This window comes from Anomaloglossus baeobatrachus, chromosome 5 (assembly GCF_048569485.1).
Source record: "Anomaloglossus baeobatrachus isolate aAnoBae1 chromosome 5, aAnoBae1.hap1, whole genome shotgun sequence".
Classification (NCBI taxonomy): Eukaryota; Metazoa; Chordata; class Amphibia; order Anura; family Aromobatidae; genus Anomaloglossus; species Anomaloglossus baeobatrachus.
This window is the reverse complement of record NC_134357.1, coordinates 351,982,588-352,003,458: the sequence shown is the minus strand read 5'-3', so window position 1 is coordinate 352,003,458 and position 20,871 is coordinate 351,982,588.

Sequence of the window (20,871 nt, the reverse complement as noted above, 5' to 3'; positions counted from 1 at the left end):
AAACAAATCTAATCTGATTAGAGTTTGGGGCATAAAGGTTACACAAGATTAGTTGTATCCCATTCAGAGTGCCCTGGACTATCAAAAAGCGACCTGAGGGATCCGCTTCCCACTTACTCACTTGGAGTGGGCAAGTGCGAGAAATCAATATAGCCACCCCAGCTTTCTTTTTTGTGTTTGTGGCTGAAAAGAATTGGAGAAACCAATGGCGGGCAAAGTTGAAAGAACTTTTTTCTGTGAAGTGTGTCTCTTGCAGAAACATCACTTCCGCCAATGATTTTCGCATCTCCTGGAGAACCAACCTCCTCTTTACATCAGAATTCAGCCCCTTAACATTAAGGATCAACTTAGCCATCCCAGGACCTCAACATATGCTAATGTGAAGGCTAGTGTCTGACACTGCCGCATGGTGTGTGTGGCAAATGTACTCCATGAGCCCTTCTGAGACAAAGCATGTATACTTTGGTGAATTGAATACCTGTGAATATAACCAGGATGTAAAAAAACAAACCAAAACATAACTATGTTCTACTGTAAAATAGAAACTTTTCAATTATACGATAAGATAAGTGTATGGTAGTCAACACCAACCGTCCACTATCCCAGCGCCAGAGCCGACTTACGTTTCCTCAAAGTCGAGAATGCCACACTAAATATAACCTGCACTGTAAACCAAAGTGTGAATAAATTGGTACGACTCTGCCAGTGGTAGAGTGGCGAAACTGCACAAACCAGACTTATGGGACCTAGTCCCCCCCCCCCCCCCCCGAATTCTTTAAGGAGGGGAAAATCCCAGAAAAATAGAAAGCTATATAGATAAGCCAATTTACCACAAATGAGTTCACAAGATAACCGTAAGTTCACGAGAGGGTACGTTCAGGTGGGTCTTTCTTCCCTCGCACTCCTGGATCGCAGTTTCCGCAATGTGGTGGTCGGCTGCCAGGCCTGAGGAATCTGCGGTATCTGCTGGGGCAAGGTCCAGTCTGGTAGGTCTGGAACAGAAAGGTCGAGTGCCCGACAAAAAGGCTCCAAATCTGCAGCAGTCTGAAAGCTGGCCGACGTCTCTCCCCGCCGTGCAGAGAGGCTAAACGGGAACCCCCATCTAAAAGATATTATTGGCCCTCAGGGACGACAGTAGTGGTCGGAGAGCCCTCCGCTGCTGCAGTGTTATCCATGAGAGATCCTGGAATAGCTGAATCTTAGTGCCTCGATACATCACTTGTTTTGGCGGTCGTGCTTTAAACATTATTTCCTCTTTAAGTTGGAAGTCAATGATGTGACAAATAATGTCTCTTGGGTTCCCTTTCAGATTTTTGGGGCGTAGGGCCCTGTGCGCTCTATCTATAGGAATTGGGTTATCAGGAGAACGCTGGAGGAGTGAGTTGAATATGGTCTGCAGAATTATTGTAACATCCTCCTTCGCTTGGGCCTCAGGTACGCCTCTGACCCGTATATTATGGCGCCTGCCTCTGTTGTCTAGGTCTTCAATATGACGTTGTAACTCTCTTATGACTTCGGCTTGAGAGGAGATTTGGGACTGGAGGTGACGAATGGTTGTTCTAGCTTCATTATGATCGTTCTCCAGCTGGTTTATTCTTTTAGAGGTAGAAACAACATCCTGTCGGACCGCCGCTATTTCAGATCTGCAAGTATCTTTAACTTCAGAAATGAGTGCTTGAAAATCTTTCTTGGTAGGGAGCTGACGGACAAATTCCCACCATTCTGCTGGAGGGCACACAGGCTTTGGGGGTGGGGGTCCAGCAGTCGCATTTTCTGCAGCCTTTTTCCTGATAGTTTCCATGTCAGGTGGGCCACGTGGGAACCTAGGGGTCCCCTTCTGCTGAGCTACAGAACCTGTACCTTGCGACCCCATGTCCTTAGATAGTTTATGGGCTCTTTGGGGCCTAGGAGTGAGATTCTCATTTTGTAACATTGGTGGTCCCAGCGGGGAAGACAGGAGATCACCTTTATTAGTAATTACATTGTCCCATGGGGGCTGGGGGACTCCAGCAGGCTGTATGGCCTCATTTCTGGTCTCCTGAGCCTCCTCCAGGGCTTCCCTCCCGCCTTCCACCCGGTCGTTCACTCTCTCAGAGCCACCGCTCCCCCATTCCATATCCACGTCATACCAGTATGTATCACCGGCTCCCCTCTGCATGGTATCAGTAGGAGCAGCCGGACTCAAGCCACCGCCACGCTCCAAGATCTCCATGGGGGGGAGGGGCGGCATCATCACTACCGTCTCTGTCTGACCGCTGGAGCCCGCATCAAGGGAGAATGTGAACCTCCCGCCTGGCGGTCCGGGGGCGTACACTCTCACCTGGCTTGCTGCGGTCCTGCTCCTGCTGGCATTCGGGTGAGTCACCACGCGTCTCCTCCGCTACCACCGCCATCTTGCCCACGAGGGAGGCTCTCCGCCCGCTGACATCCACGGGTTCCTCACCTCTCCCTCCGTCTGCAACGCCGACCTCCACGGGCTCCTCACCTCTCCTTCTGTCTGCGGCGCGGGCTGGTGATCCCTGCTCGGTCTCCCCCACACACACCGCTGTTGCAGTCGTCTGGGGATGAGGGTGATGTGACACTCCAGCCGTCCGTGCGTCCTCCTGCTCCTGTTCCCCCGGCAGCTCCTTCATCAGATAGGAGTCCAGAGTAAGTGATGGTGGGGCTCCAGGGTCCTTGGATTCTTTTGGGGTTTTTTTCTTCCCCATTTTGGATCCTCCAAGCTGATGTAAATGGGCTATTTCAATCTCAGGTGGAGGAGCTCAGCCCTCAGGCATCCTGTTCCATGAAGCTCCGGCCACGCCCCCTTATTGGAGATTTTAACGCCATACCTAACCCTAAATTCGGCTCTTCCAACAAAGGCAGGGTACTAAATGTCACTCTTGATTCTTGGATCAACCGAGAGGAGCTATACGACATCTTTAGATGCCTAAATACAACCTCAGTAGAATATACTTATTATTCAAACCCCAACAGATCCTTTTCAAGAATTGACCTAGTCCTTTCTGACATCAATACGTTACAGAAAATTAAACAAATTGCCATTCATCCTAGAGTGTGGTCAGACCACTCTCCCATCACATTTGAAATCCTCACCAATCAACATATAAATAAATCTTGGAGAGCTAACTCGTTTCTATTTGCCCATCCAGACCATAGTCTAAAAATACAAGATGATTTAAAAAATTATTTCAAATATAATGACATAGAAAATATCTCTATCACAACTCTATGGCAAGCCCATAAGGCAGTCATCAGAGGAACCCTGATCCAACTTAACGCTAAAATTAATAAAATTAAACAAAAGAAAACCGAAGAGATTATAAATAAAATTAGAGAACTAGAAAATTCACAAGAAAATAGTCCATCAGATGACACAAAAAGAGATTTTAAAACTCAGAGTAGACTTAAAAACCATTCTCTCAAACGAATACGAAAGATTCATACTGACCTCAAAAATCCAATTTTTAACATCTCATGAATAAACCTTCGGGTTTCTTAGCCAGAAGAACAAGAATTCTGAGATCTAAAGGTCCAGTCACACTAAGCAACTTACCAGCGATCCCAACAACGATACGGATCGCTGGTAAGTTGCTAGGAGGTTGCTGGTGAGATGTCACACTGCGACGCTCCAGCGATCCCACCAGCAACCTGACCTGGCAGGGATCGCTGGAGCGTCGCTACACGAGTTGCTGGTGAGCTCACCAGCAACCAGTGACCAGCCCCCAGCGCCGCGTGGAAGATGCTGCGCTTGGTAACTAAGGTAAATATCGGGTAACCAACCCGATATTTACCTTGGTTACCAGCGCACGGAGCTACACGTGCAGAGAGCAGGGAGCAGCGCACACTGAGCGCTGGCTCCCTGCTCTCCTAGTTACAGCACACATCGGGTTAATTACCCGATGTGTGCTGCAGCTACATGTGCACAGAGCAGGGAGCAGCGCACAATGCTTAGCGCTGGCTCCCTGCTCTCCTAGTTACAGCACACATCGGGTTAATTACCCGATCTGTGCTGCAGCTACATGTGCACAGAGCAGGGAGCAGCGGACACCGCTTAGCGCTGGCTCCCTGCTCTCCTAGTTACAGCACACATCGGGTTAATTACCCGATGTGTGCTGCAGCTACATGTGCACAGAGCAGGGAGCAGCGCACACCGCTTAGCGCTGGCTCCCTGCTCTCCTAGTTACAGCACACATCGGGTTAATTACCCGATGTGTGCTGCAGCTACATGTGCACAGAGCAGGGAGCAGCGCACAATGCTTAGTGCTGGCTCCCTGCTCTCCTAGCTACAGCACACATCGGGTTAATTAACCCGATGTGTCCTGCAGCTATATGTGCACAGAGCAGGAGCCGGCACTGACAGTGAGAGCGGTGGAGGCTGGTAACAAAGGTAAATATCGGGTAACCAAGGACAGGGCTTCTTGGTTACCCGATGTTTACATTGGTTACCAGCCTCCGCAGAAGCCGGCTCCTGCTGCCTGCACATTTAGTTGTTGCTGTCTCGCTGTCACACACAGCGATCTGTGCTTCACAGCGGGACAGCAACAACTAAAAAATGGCCCAGGACATTCAGCAACAACCAACGACCTCACAGCAGGGGCCAGGTTGTTGCTGGATGTCACACACAGCAACATCGCTAGCAACGTCACAAAAGTTGTTCGTTAGCAGCGATGTTGCTAGCGATGTTGCTTAGTGTGACGGGGCCTTAAGACCAAAATCTTACAGATAAGAGATAGGGACAACAAAATTTACAAAAATCCAAAAGACATTTCACTAAAATTCGAGGAATTTTTTAACAACCTATATAACTTAAAAAATAATAAACTAGAAGACAAACCCATAGAGGAAGATATCAATCAATTCCTTGACTCAATTCAGTTACCCTCTGTCTATCGAAGATTTAAATTTCCTAAACACCCCGTACAAAAACAGTGACATAATGGATAAACTCTCTAAAACAAAATAAAGCACCAGGACCAGATGGAATTCCCAATAAGTACTACAAAAGGTTTGCCACAATCATAACCCCATATTTAACCACCCTCATCAATGAACTATCACTAGGCTTAAAATTACCTGAGGAGATGCAAGAAGCCACTATATCAGTTTTGTATAAAGAAAAGGGAGACACAGACCTCATTGGAAATTATAGACCCATTTCGCTCCTAAATTCTGACCTGAAAATATTGTCAAAAACCCTAGCCACCAGACTACAAAAAATAGTACTGAACCTTATACACAAAGATCAAGTGGGGTTCATTGCGAACAGAGGAGCAGAAGACGCTACCAGACGAATCCTAAACCTACTCACTCACTCAGGGGAAACTAAGGCGGGCTTTGCACACTACGACATCGCAGGCCGATGCTGCGATGCCGAGTGCGATAGTGCCCGCCCCCGTCGCAGCAGCGATATGTGGTGATAGCTGGCGTAGCGAAAGTTATCGCTACGCCAGCTTCACACACACACTCACCTGCCGTGCGACGTCCCTGTGGCCGGCGACCCGCCTCCTTGTTAAGGGGGCGGGTCGTGCGGCATCACTGCGACGTCACACGGCAGGCGGCCAATCAGAGCGGAGGGGCGGAGATGAGCAGGATGTAAACATCCTGCCCACCTCCTTCCTTCCGCATATCCTACGGAAGCCGCAGTGAGGCCGGTAGGAGACGTTCCTCGCTCCTGCGACTTCACACACAGCGATGTGTGCTGCCGCAGGAGCGAGGAACAACATCGGACCATTGCGTCAGCGTAATTATGAATTACGCTGACGCTATACCGATGATACGATTACGACGCTTTTGCGCTCGTTAATCGTATCATCAAGCCTTTACACACTGCGATGTCGCATGCGATGCCGAAAGTGCGTCATTTCCAATTTGACCCCACCGACATCGCACCTGCGATGTCGCAGTGTGCAAAGTGCCCCTAAGACTCCCACAGTCTTTATCACAATTGAGGCTGAGAAGGCATTTGACCGGGTTCACTGCAACTACTTACTACAAACTGTAAAAAAAATTTGGCTTCAATAGGAGAGTATTAGACCTTATAAAATCATTCTACTCAAACCCGTCTGCGAGAATTTTAACAAATGGTCTCCTCTCGGGTAAAATCAAAATCTCGAAATGGAACAAGGCAGGGGTGTCCTCTTTCCCCGTCATTGTTCGATCTTTTCATTGAGCCTTTGGCGGAGAAGATCAGGATGGACAGCCGGATTAGGGGCGTCCCTGCTAATAACAGACAATTCAAAGTGTCACTTTTCGCAGATGACATCCTACTCTCTCTAACGGATCCACTGAACTCAGTCAAACAGACCTTGGAAATTTTTAAAGAATTCTCAAGGGTCTCATTATATTGGGTCAATATGGATAAAACCCAGGCTATGCAACTCATTCTGGATCAGGATCTCTTAAAAGTCCTACAGTCGGAAATCAAATTTCAGTGGAATGTGGACGGCATGTGTCGCGGGCGGAGGAGAGGACGCCGCGCTCTCCCACTGCTCGGGTCCGGCTGCCGCGGCTGCCGCGGCCTGCTGCTGCTCGGTGGCTCAAGCGATGGGCCGGATCCCGGGGACTCTAGCGGCGCTCCTCGCCCGTGAGTGAAAAGGGGGGTTTTGGGTGTGGGGATTGTGGATTGTCCGTGACGCCACCCATGGTTGTGGTGATTGAGTGTACACCACCACTGTTCTGGCTGGGGGATCCCGGGAGTGATGGTATGGAGCAGCCAGTTGTTGTGTTGCCCCTCTGTGGGTAGGGGTTGGTGATCCCGGGGCCCAGTGATGGAGTTGGGGATGGTGGACAGGCGGGCTATGGGGCCTGTGGAGGTGCAGGGGCAGCGCTGTGCCGCACGGCACGGAGGTACTCACTCAGCCAGTAAACACGACACAGTTCTCGGTAAACAAACGGCTGGTTGGACGGGTCCCTCAGACGGTTGCACTGCTGATATCCCCTGCAGTTGACAGCGACGGTCTCTTCCCTGCACCTATGTGTTGTTGTTTGGTAGCGATGGGTTCCCACCGGTAACCCGCTCCCCGACTTGGATATGAGCTGGAGGAGCTCCACTCTTGCCCGCAGGCGCTGGCCCTGGGAAACTGGTGCCTTGGCGGTGGCGGTGTCTCCCCTCTACGGTTGGACTGTTGCCTTCAAACGGGACTTGGTTGTTGGGAGACAGTCATCCCCTTCACTGACGGATTTGGCAAATTGTGGCGACTCCTAGTCTTGCCGGGATCCGAAAGGCCCCTGCCCTGGTGCTGACTAATCTTCGTATACCGCTCCGGTACCGCCGGGTCACCACCCGTCCACGGTCCTTTCGGCAACCTCCAATCAGTCTCGCCTGCAGACGGTCACCGCCGTCTGCCAACCTTGCTGTCTCAGTCCGGGGCACACACCCGGACCAACTTCAGGCTTCTTGCTGTCACTTTCTTCACTTTCTACTTTTCCTCCTTCCACTTCACTGTTTACTCCTTCACTTCCCTAACTGATCTCCTTGTTTTCCCGCCTCCAGAGCTGTGAACTCCTCGGCGGGTGGAGCCACCCGCCTGGCCCACCCCCTGGTGTGGACACCAGCTCCTGGAGGAAGGCAACAAGGATTTCTGTTTTGACCTAGTGTGTACCTGCAGGGAATGTGGGGTGTGTGTGGTGTTGTGACCTGTGACCCCTGGCTTGCCCAGGGCGTCACACATGTCTTATTTAGGAATCATAGAAGATTGGATCAATTATGTCCCGGGAATATTACAGTTTAACAAGGTGAACAGATATTCCCAATATTTAACAAATTTTATTAAAATATAAAAAATTCACACCACAGTGTAAAACAAACATATGGCCATTTAGGTCATGTACATACAAATATTGTCAAATGACAGATTATATAAAAGAAGGTAGCAATGGTTCACAGACAGGTGATAATATTGGAGCATAGGACTTAGCTTGTAGGCTGTAGTTAGTTATTTTTTCAGCACCAAAATTATGGGGCATAACAGTCCATAAGGTCCAAGCAGTTATATGCTATTGCTCTTCAGGGGTCCTTAAAGTAGGAGTGAACCATCAGTGGACGATCACTTGGACTGTGGTGGTTATCTGCACAGTATTATCTGTACCACCGTTGATCCTTTTACCTGACGCCATGGACCTGCATACCTGACTTCCATATCATTCTGGCCTCCTGATGAACCACACTCTCTGTGTGGGGAAACGCGTCGAGGTGGAGTTTCTGAGGTGGAGTTAATTTATTGTCAATTTATTGAGATTATGAAGGCTGGTTCACTCCTACTTTAAGGACCCCTGAAGAGCAATAGCATATAACTGCTTGGACCTTATGGACTGTTATGCCCCATAATTTTGGTGCTGAAAAAATAACTAACTACAGCCTACAAGCTAAGTCCTATGCTCTAATATTATCACCTGTCTGTGAACCATTGCTACCTTCTGTTATATAATCTGTCATTTGACAATATTTGTATGTACATGACCTATATGGCCATATGTTTGTTTTACACTGTGGTGTGAATTTTTTATATTTTAATAAAATTTGTTAAATATTGGGAATATCTGTTCACCTTCTTATTTAGGAATCAAACTGACAAAAAACATAAAGGACTGCGCCAACCAGAATATTACTGACATTTATAATACCATCCAAAAAGATCTACAGCATCTATCCAAAGTAGAGTGTGGCGCCCCAGGATCTGGTTGCCACAACAGCATTGCCCCCTCAAAAGGGTTAATGCTGAGCCTGGAGGTAATTGGGGAAATCATTGGCCAGTAAGTACCGACATCCAACGCAGTTTCTCCCTCAGGCCAGCAGAGGGAGCTCTGAACCTGGAGTTCCAGGGAGCATTCCTCAAGCCTGACCTGAGGGAGGAGTTAGGCGGGCTTTGCACGTTGCGACATCGCAAGCCGATACTGCGATGTCGCACGCGATAGTCTCCGCCCCCGTCGCAGGTACGATATCGTGTGATAGCTGGCGTAGCGAAAATTATCGCTACGCCAGCTTCACATGCACTCACCTGTCCTGCGACCGTCGCTCTGGCCAGCGACCCACCTCCTTCCTAAGGGGGCGGGTCATGCGGCGTCATAGCGACGTCACACGGCAGGCGGCCAATAGGGGCGGAGATGAGTAGGATGTAAACATCCCGCCCACCTCCTTCCTTCCGCATATCCTACAGAAGCCGCGGTGACGCCGGTAGGAGATGTTCCTCACTCCTGCGACTTCACACACAGCGATGTGTGCTGCCGCAGGAGCGAGGAACAACATCGGACCCTCGCGTCAGCGTAATTATGGATTATGCCGACGCTGCACCGATGATACAATTACGACGATTTTGCGCTCGTTAATCGTATCATCTAGGCTTTACACACTACGATGTCGCATGCGATGCCGGATGTGCGTCACTTTCAATTTGACCCCACCGACATCGCACCTGCGATGTCGTAGTGTGCAAAGCCCGCCTTAGTGTTCAGTCAGTGAGGAGAGTCCAGAGAGTGAAGACGCAGAGTAGTGCTGTCTTGTGGACTGGGGCCTGGAGCTGGAATAGCTTGGCCCAGTAAAGCAGGATTGGCAGAGAGGAACAGAGGAGAATTAGACATCGGAGTCTGTGGTTGCCAGGGTGTAAAACCCTTCCCTGGTAGCCGAATCCGAAGGGCAGGAGAGCTGCAAGCCCCTGGCCCATAAGCAACCTGAAGGTACAGCTGCATCACCAGGGCCCGGTGTGGACTCCAGCAGAGAAGCACCAGAGAGGGCCTGCGCAGCCTACCACACAGGGAGAGGGACGTACCACCGGTCCCAGCAGTAAGAGGGCCATTGCTAATTCAGAGTGCAGGGTCCTATGAAACCAAAGGAAGAACATGGAGTAGGCCTCATACTCAGCTGGCCAAAAAGAGCACCCCAGTTACCTCCAGGCCGGCCGGAGCCTTCTACCACCTGTAACAGTCTCCCAGGACTAACCGTTTACCCAGTAAAAAAGGAGAAGGTAAAGAGACGGTTGTGTGTGTCCGGTCATTTCACCGCCCTGTCGGCCCTGCACTACACCGCAACTACATCGACACATACAAGCACCAATAGTTGCCCCGGGGCACCGCTCCACCTGTGGGGAGCAGGACCATCCAAGCTGCCATTCCACCAGCCCCGGAGGCCCCATACAGCAGTGGCGGCTTAATAGCCGCAAACCACAGGTGGCGTCACGAATAATATAAACTTTAAGCACCCCCACTGAAGCCATATTAATTGACTCCCGCCAGGGTCATGGAGTCGGGCCCCGCCACCACTGATGACCCCCGGACTATTCCGGCCCGGCACCGGGTGTCCCATAGCCCTGGGGTGGGCGAGTCAAGAGCTTTCCTGGTTAGGAAAAATATACACATACAAAATGCTGGAACTTCCCAAGCTACTTTTATATATTCAAAACTATCCCATTACCAATCAAGAAGAAGCTTCTACAAAAACTCCAAACTCAACTAAGATCTTTTGTATTGGGTAAAACTAAACCTCAAGTAGCACAATCTACCCTAAACAAAAACAGAATCAATGGGGGGTTGGGGATGCCAAACATAATGGCCTACTATCAAGCAACGACTATTAAAAGCAGCCAGAAGTATTGGAACAGAGGTGATAAACCTGCACGGGTGGGTCTTGAAGATTCTTATTGTCCAAATATAGAAGTTGGAGACCTAGTGGTGGCCTACCTATGCGACTCTAAAAAGCGACTATCTAAGGAGGTCATCACCAGGAACTCAATAATAACATGGAGGAAATTCGGAGACCAATCTAGAAAATTACACAGCACCGAATCAATAGGTTGGATGAAAATCGAAACTCTTTCTGCATTCTCACCAAGATTAAAGCTCAACCACTGGAAATCCAAGGGAATATGCTTAATCTCAGACATACTCAATAACAATAAGCTGAAACCCTACTAAGATATAGCAAAAGAATTCAAACTAACAAAGTCAAATAAGAAAACTTGGAAGATAATAGAAAAAATCTTCATGAAACCTAGCACCATCCTCCACCTTCCAAGTAACATCACAGCTCTCTTAAAGAATCCAAATAATCAAAACACTTGGAAAACCAAATATATCTACCAAATTTATAACGAAGACACAAATCTCCTTAACTTAAAACACTTGAAAAAATGGAAAATCGAGTTAAAAATCCCAGAAATTTAATTTGAAGAAAGATTTCAAAAGTAATTGGCCACAGTCTACAAAAATATACCTTGTGTTGCTCTTATAGAAACCAATTATAAGATAATAACCTGCTCGTATTACACACCCCATAAATTGCATTTAATTAACCCAGATACCTCAGACAAATGCTGGCGAAACTGTGGAAATTCAGGCAACATAACTCACATATTTTGGTCGTGTCCAAAAATTAAGAAATTCTGGAGAGACATTCAATCACTTATAAGGTCCATTACACAGCTAAATGTAACTTTAACTCCAGAATTAGTTCTTCTCTCAAACATTGGAGCGCTACCTAAACATTTTAGCCCCATAGTAATACATATTCTACTAGTTTCCACTAATCTCATTGCATCCAAATGGAAAACTGAGAAAGCTCCTAATATTTAAGAAGCTAAGGAGAAACTAAAGCGGGCTTTACACGCTACGACATCGCTAATGCGGAGTCGTTGGGGTCACGGAATTCGTGACGCACATCCGGCCGCATTAGCGATGCCGTTGCGTGGGACATCGATAAGCGATTTTGCATCGTTGCAAAAACGTGCAAAATCGCTAATCGGCGACACGGGGGTCCATTCTCAATTATCGTTACTGCAGCAGTAACGATGTAGTTCGTCGTTCCTGCGGCAGCACACATCGCTGCGTGTGACGCCGCAGGAGCGAGGAAGCTCCCCTTACCTGCCTCCCGGCCACAATGTGGAAGGAAGGAGGTGGGCGGGATGTTACGTCCCGCTCATCTCCGCCCCTCCGCTGCTATTGGGCAGCGGTTCAATGACGTTTCAGTGACGTCGCTGTGACGCCGCACGGACCGCCCCCTTAGAAAGGAGGCGGTTCGCCGGTCACAGCGACGTCGCCGGACAGGTGAGTATGTGTGACGGCTCTGGGCGATGTTGTGTGGCACGGGCAGCGATATGCCCGTGTCGCGCAACAGATGGGGGCGGGTACCCACACTAGCGATATCGGGACCGATATCGCAGTGTGTAAAGTAGCCTTTACTCTACATAAAACTTTAGAGTACTATTATGCCATATAAATAATACTCAAGCCAAGTACCTCACCAAATGGGACCCATGGCTAGAGTCCAATCACCGACAAACTATTCAGCCCAACTGACGTTAAGGAAAACTAACTACAGTATATTCGAGAAATACAAGCTCACTAATAATTCCAGGCTTGAAGCTCTAGTCTTTGATATCTCACTGATCTAAAACACACTAGAATTATATGTTTTTGATCTCGCAAATTTGCTGGACTGTCTACGGAATCCATGTCAGGAAGTTGTTCATTTTATTTTTTATTTAGTTATGTTTTGCAAACAGTTAATTCATAAGCAATTGATTTGACCAACAAAATATACTGCTTGATGTATCAACACCAACAAACTGGGGGGTCAAAATATGTGAATTTTCATAACCTTGATATTACTATCTATATGTCCTTAAATTTTCTAATGCATTATTTCAAGATTTGTTAACTACAAAACCTAATAAAAATCATTTGAATGGAAAATAAAGAAAACTCTTTGAATGAGACGGTGTGTCTAAACTTTTGGTCTGTACTGTATGTATAGGTTTACTTTTATCTAACGGGTTAAAAAAATCAGAAGTTTGTACAAAAAAAGTGGCGCACAATTTTGCGCCATTTTCCGCAACCCGTAACATTTTAATTTTTCGGGATCTATGGCTCAGTGATAGCTTATTTTTCATGTCTAAAGCTGACGTTTTTAATGGTACCATTTTTGCGCAGATGCTACGTTTTGCATTTTGCGCAAAATTTGTGGAAACCAAACAACGTAATTTTGGTGTCTGGATTTTTTTGCTGCTACATCGTTTACCAATCAGATTAAGTGATTTTATATTTTCATAGATCAGGCATTTCTGAATGCGGCGAATCCAAATATGTGTATATTTTTTATTTTTTTTAACTCTTTAAGTTTCAATGGGGTTGAAAGGTTGGTGATTTTAACTTTTAGGTTTTGTTTTGTTTTTTTAATTTTTTTAAAACTTTTTTTTTACTTTTTTTTATTTTACTAGTCTCATAGGGGACTATAATGATGAGCAGTCTGATCGCTCATTCATTGCTGGTGATCACAGCTACATAGCTGTGATAACCAGAAATACTCACCTCTTGTCACTGGCACTCAGGTGAAACAGGAAGTGAGTCATGTGAGCTACAGGAGTTATCACAAGACCCTGTGCTACCATGACAACCATCGGCTCACAGTGATCACTGCTATGCTGATGGAGACAGGTGAGTAAAGATTTACCACGGCAGGAATTTAAATGGCTCTGTCACATTTTGAATGCACCATTTAAAAGGTTAACAGGTGTAGGTGGAATGCGGATCCACTCGTGCCTATGAGGCACACATGTCAGCTGTACAAATCAGCTGACATGTACACGGATCCCAGCCAGCAGCTGGCGGGGATTACACTTTGACTGCTTATGACGTAATTTTACTGCCTGCCAGGGTTAACAAGTAAAGAGCAACGTGGAGACTATTTATTGGTAATTTTCAGATTTTGGAGTCAAAACCAGGAGTGGTTTGATCAGGAAGGAAATATATAAAACCTTCCTTTTAAGCTTTTCCTTCCTTCTGTATTCACTCACAATGTTGGCTCCCAAAAGTGTATGTGCTATTCCAGCCCAACAGGGCGAAAAGACAGACAAACACTAACAGCTTTGCCAGTATTGTCAGAATAAACAGAGTCCTCTTAGCTGTAAACAGCGCAGCACACCCTGCCTTTGTGTCACCAATTCCTGCGGCTGTACTAAAGGTATAAACTGAGATCAAATGTTGCACTATCACATACGGTATGGTAGCACATGTGGTAGGCCACACACAGTGGTGGTTGTCATGTTCTACACAGCAATACTTTTTCATTTTCAACCTGGATAGAGACACACAAAGTATAGCCGGCTTAAAAACTCAATACGAAATTGCCTAGCAGAGTGCCAGGAGTTTCATTGCACGGTTTTTCATGGCTCAGCAGCTGCATGCAAGCTTTACATCACCAATGGTAATGATAATGCGAAAGGTTGGATGGAGTGTTGTAAAGTATGCTGAACGCTAGAGGTGTAGAAAAGAGTTCTGTGGAGTAAAGATAAAGATTTTTAACATGAAATCTCTTTCTCGTAGCCTCCATTGAGGAAAACAGAAGTTTTGAATATTAGCTCCAGATGAGGCATGCCAAAAGGAAAGCTCGTTCTTCCCTGTAGACCGCTGTTGAAGTTTTTCTACACTAACAGAACACACTACATGTGAAGCCCACAACTTGTGCTGATCACCTAGTTTTACACCAAAGTACGCATAATACACTTATCTAACGAAGTTCGTAATGTTCCTTTGTATTTCTTCACTACAAAACAACTTCAAATGTAAGCAAAAGTTGTCAGGTGAATCATGACATCCCCTTTTAGCCATTTCGATCACGTTGATAGAAACAGAGGCTTAATCCACCGCAACCACTAAATAGTCATTGGAATTGTGATAATCACAGCACCACACTCTTATGAACTCTGTCTAAAAGAAAATATGCTTTTGCTCCTCACAACAACCAATCATGGTGCAGCTTTCATTTCTTATACTTCTAAGGTAAAATGAAAAATATGATATAATTGAATGCTATGGACACCACCACACCCTTTAGAAGCTGGGTTAAGAACATCTTCTCTGCCCAGAGAAGCCAATCGCAGCACAGCGTCCATTAAATCTAATCAATTTAATGACACCAAAATGATTCACCAAAGGTCACGCAAAAAAAAAATCAAAGTATGGTGGGAAAAAAAGCCTATGAAGTCAGTAAGGCGGGCTTTGCACGTTGCGACATCGCAAGCCGATGCTGCGATGTCGCACGCGATAGTCCCCGCCCCCGTCGCAGCAGCGATATCCGTGTGATAGCTGCCGTAGCGAACATTATCGCTACGGCAGCTTCACATGGACTCACCTGTCCTGGGATGTCACTCTGGCCGGCGACCCGCCTCCTTATTAAGGGGGCGGGTCATGCGGCGTCACAGCGACGTCACACGGCAGGCGGCCAATAGGAGCGGAGGGGCGGAGATTAGCGGGATGTAAACATCCCTCCCACCTCCTTCCTTCCGCATATCCTACGGAAGCCGCAGTGACGCCGGTAGGAGATGTTCCTCGCTCCTGCGACTTCACACACAGCGATGTGTGCTGCCGCAGTAGCGAGGAACAACATTGGACCGTCGCGTCAGCGTAATTATGGTTTACGCCGACGCTGCACCGATGATACGATTACGACGCTTTTGCGCTCGTTAATCGTATCATCGAGCCTTTACACACTACGATGTCGCATGCGATGCCGGAAGTACGTCATTTTCAATTTGACCCCACCGACATCGCACCTGCGATGTCGTAATGTGCAAAGCCCGCCTAAGAGTCAGTGTTCAATGATCGAAAGTATGTAAAAATCACATCTTACTTTTTTTATCCTTGTAAACCTGTGTTATTAGGCAATTTGTTTGTTTGATGATTCATTTTATTATTGAACAACTTTAGTGCTGTCGGTCATTTCAAAAGGTTAACCGATCCAATTTTGACCTTAATGACCAGGACAAATTTAGGAAATCTGACCAATGTTTCTTTATGTGTTAATAACTCTGTAATGTTTCAATAAATCTATTTATAATCTATAATAAATATATAATTCTAACACCTGGATACGTTTATTTGTGAACCATTCCATTGTAGAGTTTGCTTTATGTTCGTGATCATTGTCTTGTTGGAAGACAAATCTCCATCCCAGTCTTAGGGGTACTTTGCACGCTGCGACATCGCGAACATTATCGCTACGGCAGCTTCACACGCACTTACTTGCCCTGCGACGTCGCTCTGGCCGGCGACCCGCCTCCTTCCTACGGGGGCGGGTCGTGCGGCGTCACAGCGACGTCACACAGCAGGCGGCCAATAGAAGCGGAGGGGCGGAGATGAGCGGGACGTAAACATCCCGCCCACCTCCTTCCTTCCACATTGCCGGTGGAGGCAGGTAAGGAGATGTTTCTTGCTCCTGCGGCTTCATACACAGTGATGTGTGCTGCGGCAGGAATGAGGAACATTGTACCTGTCGCTGCAGCGGAATTATGGAAATGACCGACACTACACAGATCACCGATTTTCGATGCCTTTGCGATCGTTTATCGGTGCTTCTAGGCTTTACACATTGCGTCATCGTTACTGGCGCCGGATGTGCGTCCCTTTTGATTTGACCCTGACGAGATCGCAGTAGCGATGTCGCAACGTGCAAAGTATCCCTTAGATCTTTTGCAGAATCAAATAGGTTTTCTTCAAGAATGGTCCTGTATTTGGCTCCATCCATCTTCCCACCAATTTTAACCATCTTCCCTGTCCCTGCTGAAGAAAAACAGGCCCAAACCATGATGCTGCCACCACTATATTTGACAGTGGGGATGGTGTGTTCAGGGTGATGAGCTGTATTGCTTTTATGCCAAACATATCGTTTGGCATTGTGCCGAAAAAGTTCGATTTTGATTTCATCTGACCAGAGCACCTTCTTCCACATGTTTGGTGTGTCTCCCAGGTGGCTTGTGGCAAACTTTAAACAACACTTTTTATGGATATCTTTGAGAAATGGCTTTCTTCTTGCCACTCTTCCATAAATGCCAGATTTGTGCAGTGTACGACTGATTGTTGTCCTATGGACAGACTCTCCCACCTCAGCTGTAGATCTCTGCAGTTCATCCAGAGTGATCATGGGCCTCTTGGCTGTATCTTTGATTAGTCTTCTCCTTGTTTGAGATTACATTTTTGAGGGATGGCCGGGTCTTTGTAGATTTGCAGTGGTATGATACTCCTTCCATTTCAATATGATCGCTTGCACAGTGCTTCTTGGGATGTTTAAAGTTTTGGAAGTCTTTTTGTAACCAAATCCAGCTTTAAACTTGTCCACAACAGTATCACGGACCTGCATGTTGTGTTCCTTGGTCTTCATGATGCTCTCTGTGCTTTTAACAGAACACTGAGACTATCACACAGCAGGGGCATTTATACGGAGACTTGATTATACACAGGTGGCTTATATTTATCATCATCAGTTATTTAGAACAAATATTGGATCATTCGGAGATCCTCAATGAACTTCTGCATTGAGTTTGCTACACTGAAAGTAAATGGGATGAATAGTATTGCACGCCCCAATTTTCAGTTTTTTATTTTTTACCAGCATCTGGCTGGTATTTTACCCCTTTCAGGTTTTTTGGGGTATTGGGGAGCTTTCTGTCATTCCTGTCCCCCAATCCCTACCATTTTGCTCTGACCTCATTATCTCATTTCATTATAGTGTTGTTGCAGGTACTCCTAAACCAGCATAGCCATTATCAATCATCCCTGTCCTTGTTATTTGAATTGCAATTATATTGTCACCTCTCCACAGGGCCTTACATATGTTTGTTGATTTGCCTTTATATTGGGGTTTTGATACTTCTGTGATTTATTACTAATGGGTTATTTAACATCATGGGTCACGGGGTTTGCAGTTTTGTATTTTAATTGTTTTTAGTGTTGTTCAATAAAGGTTTTCTATCATCCATTTTTTATTGGTTTGTGCTTGATTTATGTGCAACATCTTTTTCTCCCCTTGGCAAGTGATCACTATTGATGGCGGCACATAGAAGATCGCAAAGGGTCAACATGATCTGCACTTGATCCAGTCAGGTCTTGATGATGTCTCTGGGCAGAATCACCGTTTTTCACCAGAACCCCGGGGATTGCAACATGCAGGGGGTCACGGTCCCCTCCTGACCGCCAACCATAATTAAGCATGAAAAAAGTGAGACCATACCGAGTATCCACATATTTTTTAACCATATATCTTCACTATCAATTCATAATTAAATAAAATATTCATAATATGTGGATTATCAGGACTATCAGGACAATCGCAGAGGCATATATGAGAAAAAAGGAGGAAAAAGGCGATCAAACAGTCCAATTATGTGTAAATATTTTACTGTCAAGTGAAGGGTTAAAACACCATAAACACACAAAAATAACTGGGTGACGGACACCTTAATAATGCCAATTTATTACAGGTAGACAATTGCATGCAAGATCAAATAATCTGTTGATAAATTGAGGTTAAACCACAGACAAAAATCGATGTATTACTATAGTATATTTATTATGTTGAATACCCCTCACAAGTTATACATATATTGATCAAATGCAATATTAAAGCTGCACCATACCAACGTCCTCAAAAAACTAATGTACATCAATGTGTGGAAAAAATATTTTTGTCGCAAATTGCAAACTTTCATAAGTAGCAAAGGAGTATAAATGTTAGTACATGTGTGATATTCTATCATATACAAAGCGCTACAGGCTAGGTAATATAATTAGCCCATATAAGCATATAGAACTGTCAAAAACACTATAAATTAGCAAGAATTGACTTTGAGCGCAAATACTAATAAATAGTTAATGGATATTTGTATATTCGTCCAGCCCCTGGACGAAGGTGTGTTGCCGAAAGACGTGTAGGGCGTCTGTGTATCCGGGTGTATCCGACCTGCCTCTTATCCTCAATATATCAGGTAATAGCAATCTTACACCTCTGTACATTATACCTTCCTACTTACATCTATGTTAGTACCTGTCAGCGTTATACTAATGCAGCCTGCCAGTATTATGCGGCTGAGTATGGAGACAAGTCTGCACTATTTGCGTTAATTGAGTGTTGTATGGACATAGCCATATCCCTCTAATCAGTTTCACTGGTGCCCTTATCTTTGTTTGCAGCGGTCTTCTAATTGGATCTTGCACGAATAGATTTAAGCTGGGTTCACACATAGCAATAGCGACAACGAAGACGGGTTAATTACCCGATGTGTACTGCAGCTACATGTGCAGAGAGCAGGGAGCCGCACACACTGCTTAGCGCTGGCTCCCTGCACTCCTAGCTACAGTTCACATTGGGTTAATTACCCGATGTGTACTGCAGCTACATGTGCAGAGAGCAGGGAGCCGCGCACACTGCTTAGCGCTGGCTCCCTGCACTCCTAGATACAGTACACATCGGGTTAATTACCCGATGTGTACTGCAGCTACATGTGCAGAGAGCAGGGAGCCGCACACACTGCTTAGCGCTGGCTCCCTGCACTCCTAGCTACAGTTCACATTGGGTTAATTACCCGATGTGTACTGCAGCTACATGTGCAGAGAGCAGGGAGCCGCGCACACTGCTTAGCGCTGGCTCCCTGCACTCCTAGATACAGTACACATCGGGTTAATTACCCGATGTGTACTGCAGCTACATGTGCAGAGAGCAGGGAGCCACGCACACTGCTTAGCGCTGGCTCCCCTGCACTCTTAGCTACAGTACACATCGGGTTAATTACCCAATGTGTACTGCAGCTACATGTGCAGAGAGCAGGGAGCCGGCACTGGCAGCGAGAGCTGGTAACGAAGGTAAATATCGGGTAACCAGGGAAAGGTCTTCCCTTGGTTACCCGATGTTTACCCTGGTTACAGCTTACCGCAGCTGCCAGACGCCGGCTCCTGCTCCCTGCTCGCTTCATTTTGTCACTCTCTCGCTGTCACACACAGCGATGTGTGCGTCACAGCGGGAGAGCGACGACCAAAAAATGAAGCTGGACATTCAGCAACGACCGGCGACCTCACGGCAGGGGCCAGGTCGTTGCTGGATGTCAGACACAACGACAACGATGGGACATCGCTGCAACGTCACAGAAAATGGTGACGTAGCAGCGACGTCGTTGTCGTCGTCGCTGTGTGTGACACCACCCGTATCTGATATCTAAAACACTGCTGTTATCCGTCGGGCCGTAGCTGTGTTAATTGAGTTTATGGATGTGGCTATAGCCTTTCAATAACTAACTGTTGCCAATCTGTAACAATTTTATGGATTTGTGAACATACATACATATTAGTGTTAGCGCTTATATATTTCTATTGATATGATTATAGTCCTTGGTAATATATTGCTGCCTAATTATAGGTCTACTTAGTAGACTTGTGGATATACAAATATCCATTAACTATTTAATAGTATTTGCGCTCAAAGTCAATTCTTGCTAATTTATAATGTTTTTGACAGTTCTATATGCTTATATGGGCTAATTATATTACCTAGCCTGTAGTGCTGTGTATATGATAGAATATCACACATGTACTAACATTTATACTCCTTTGCTACTTATGAAAGTTTGCAATTTGCGACAAAAATAATTTTTTCACACATTGATGTACATTAGTTTTTTTGAGGACGTTGGTATGGTGCAGCTTTAATATTGCATTTGATCAATATATGTATAACTTGTGAGGGGTATTCAACATAATAAATATACTATAGTAATACATCGATTTTTGTCTGTGGTTTAACCTCAGTTTATCAACAGATTATTTGATCTTGCATGCAATTGTCTACCTGTAATAAATTAAGGTGTCCTTCACCCAGTTATTTTTGTGTTTTATGGTGTTTTAACCCTTCACTTGACAATAAAATATTTACACATAATTCGACTGTTTGATCGCCTTTTTCCTCCTTTTTTCTCAACCATGATTAAGCGTCAGCTCTGCACAAAGCCCAGCAGAAGCCTTCATATATTTACCATCGGCGGTCTTGAAGCGGTTAAAAGTTTCCTTTTGGCAGTAGGTTTTGTAGTTAATTTTGAGTCCATTTTCATCCTGGAAAGG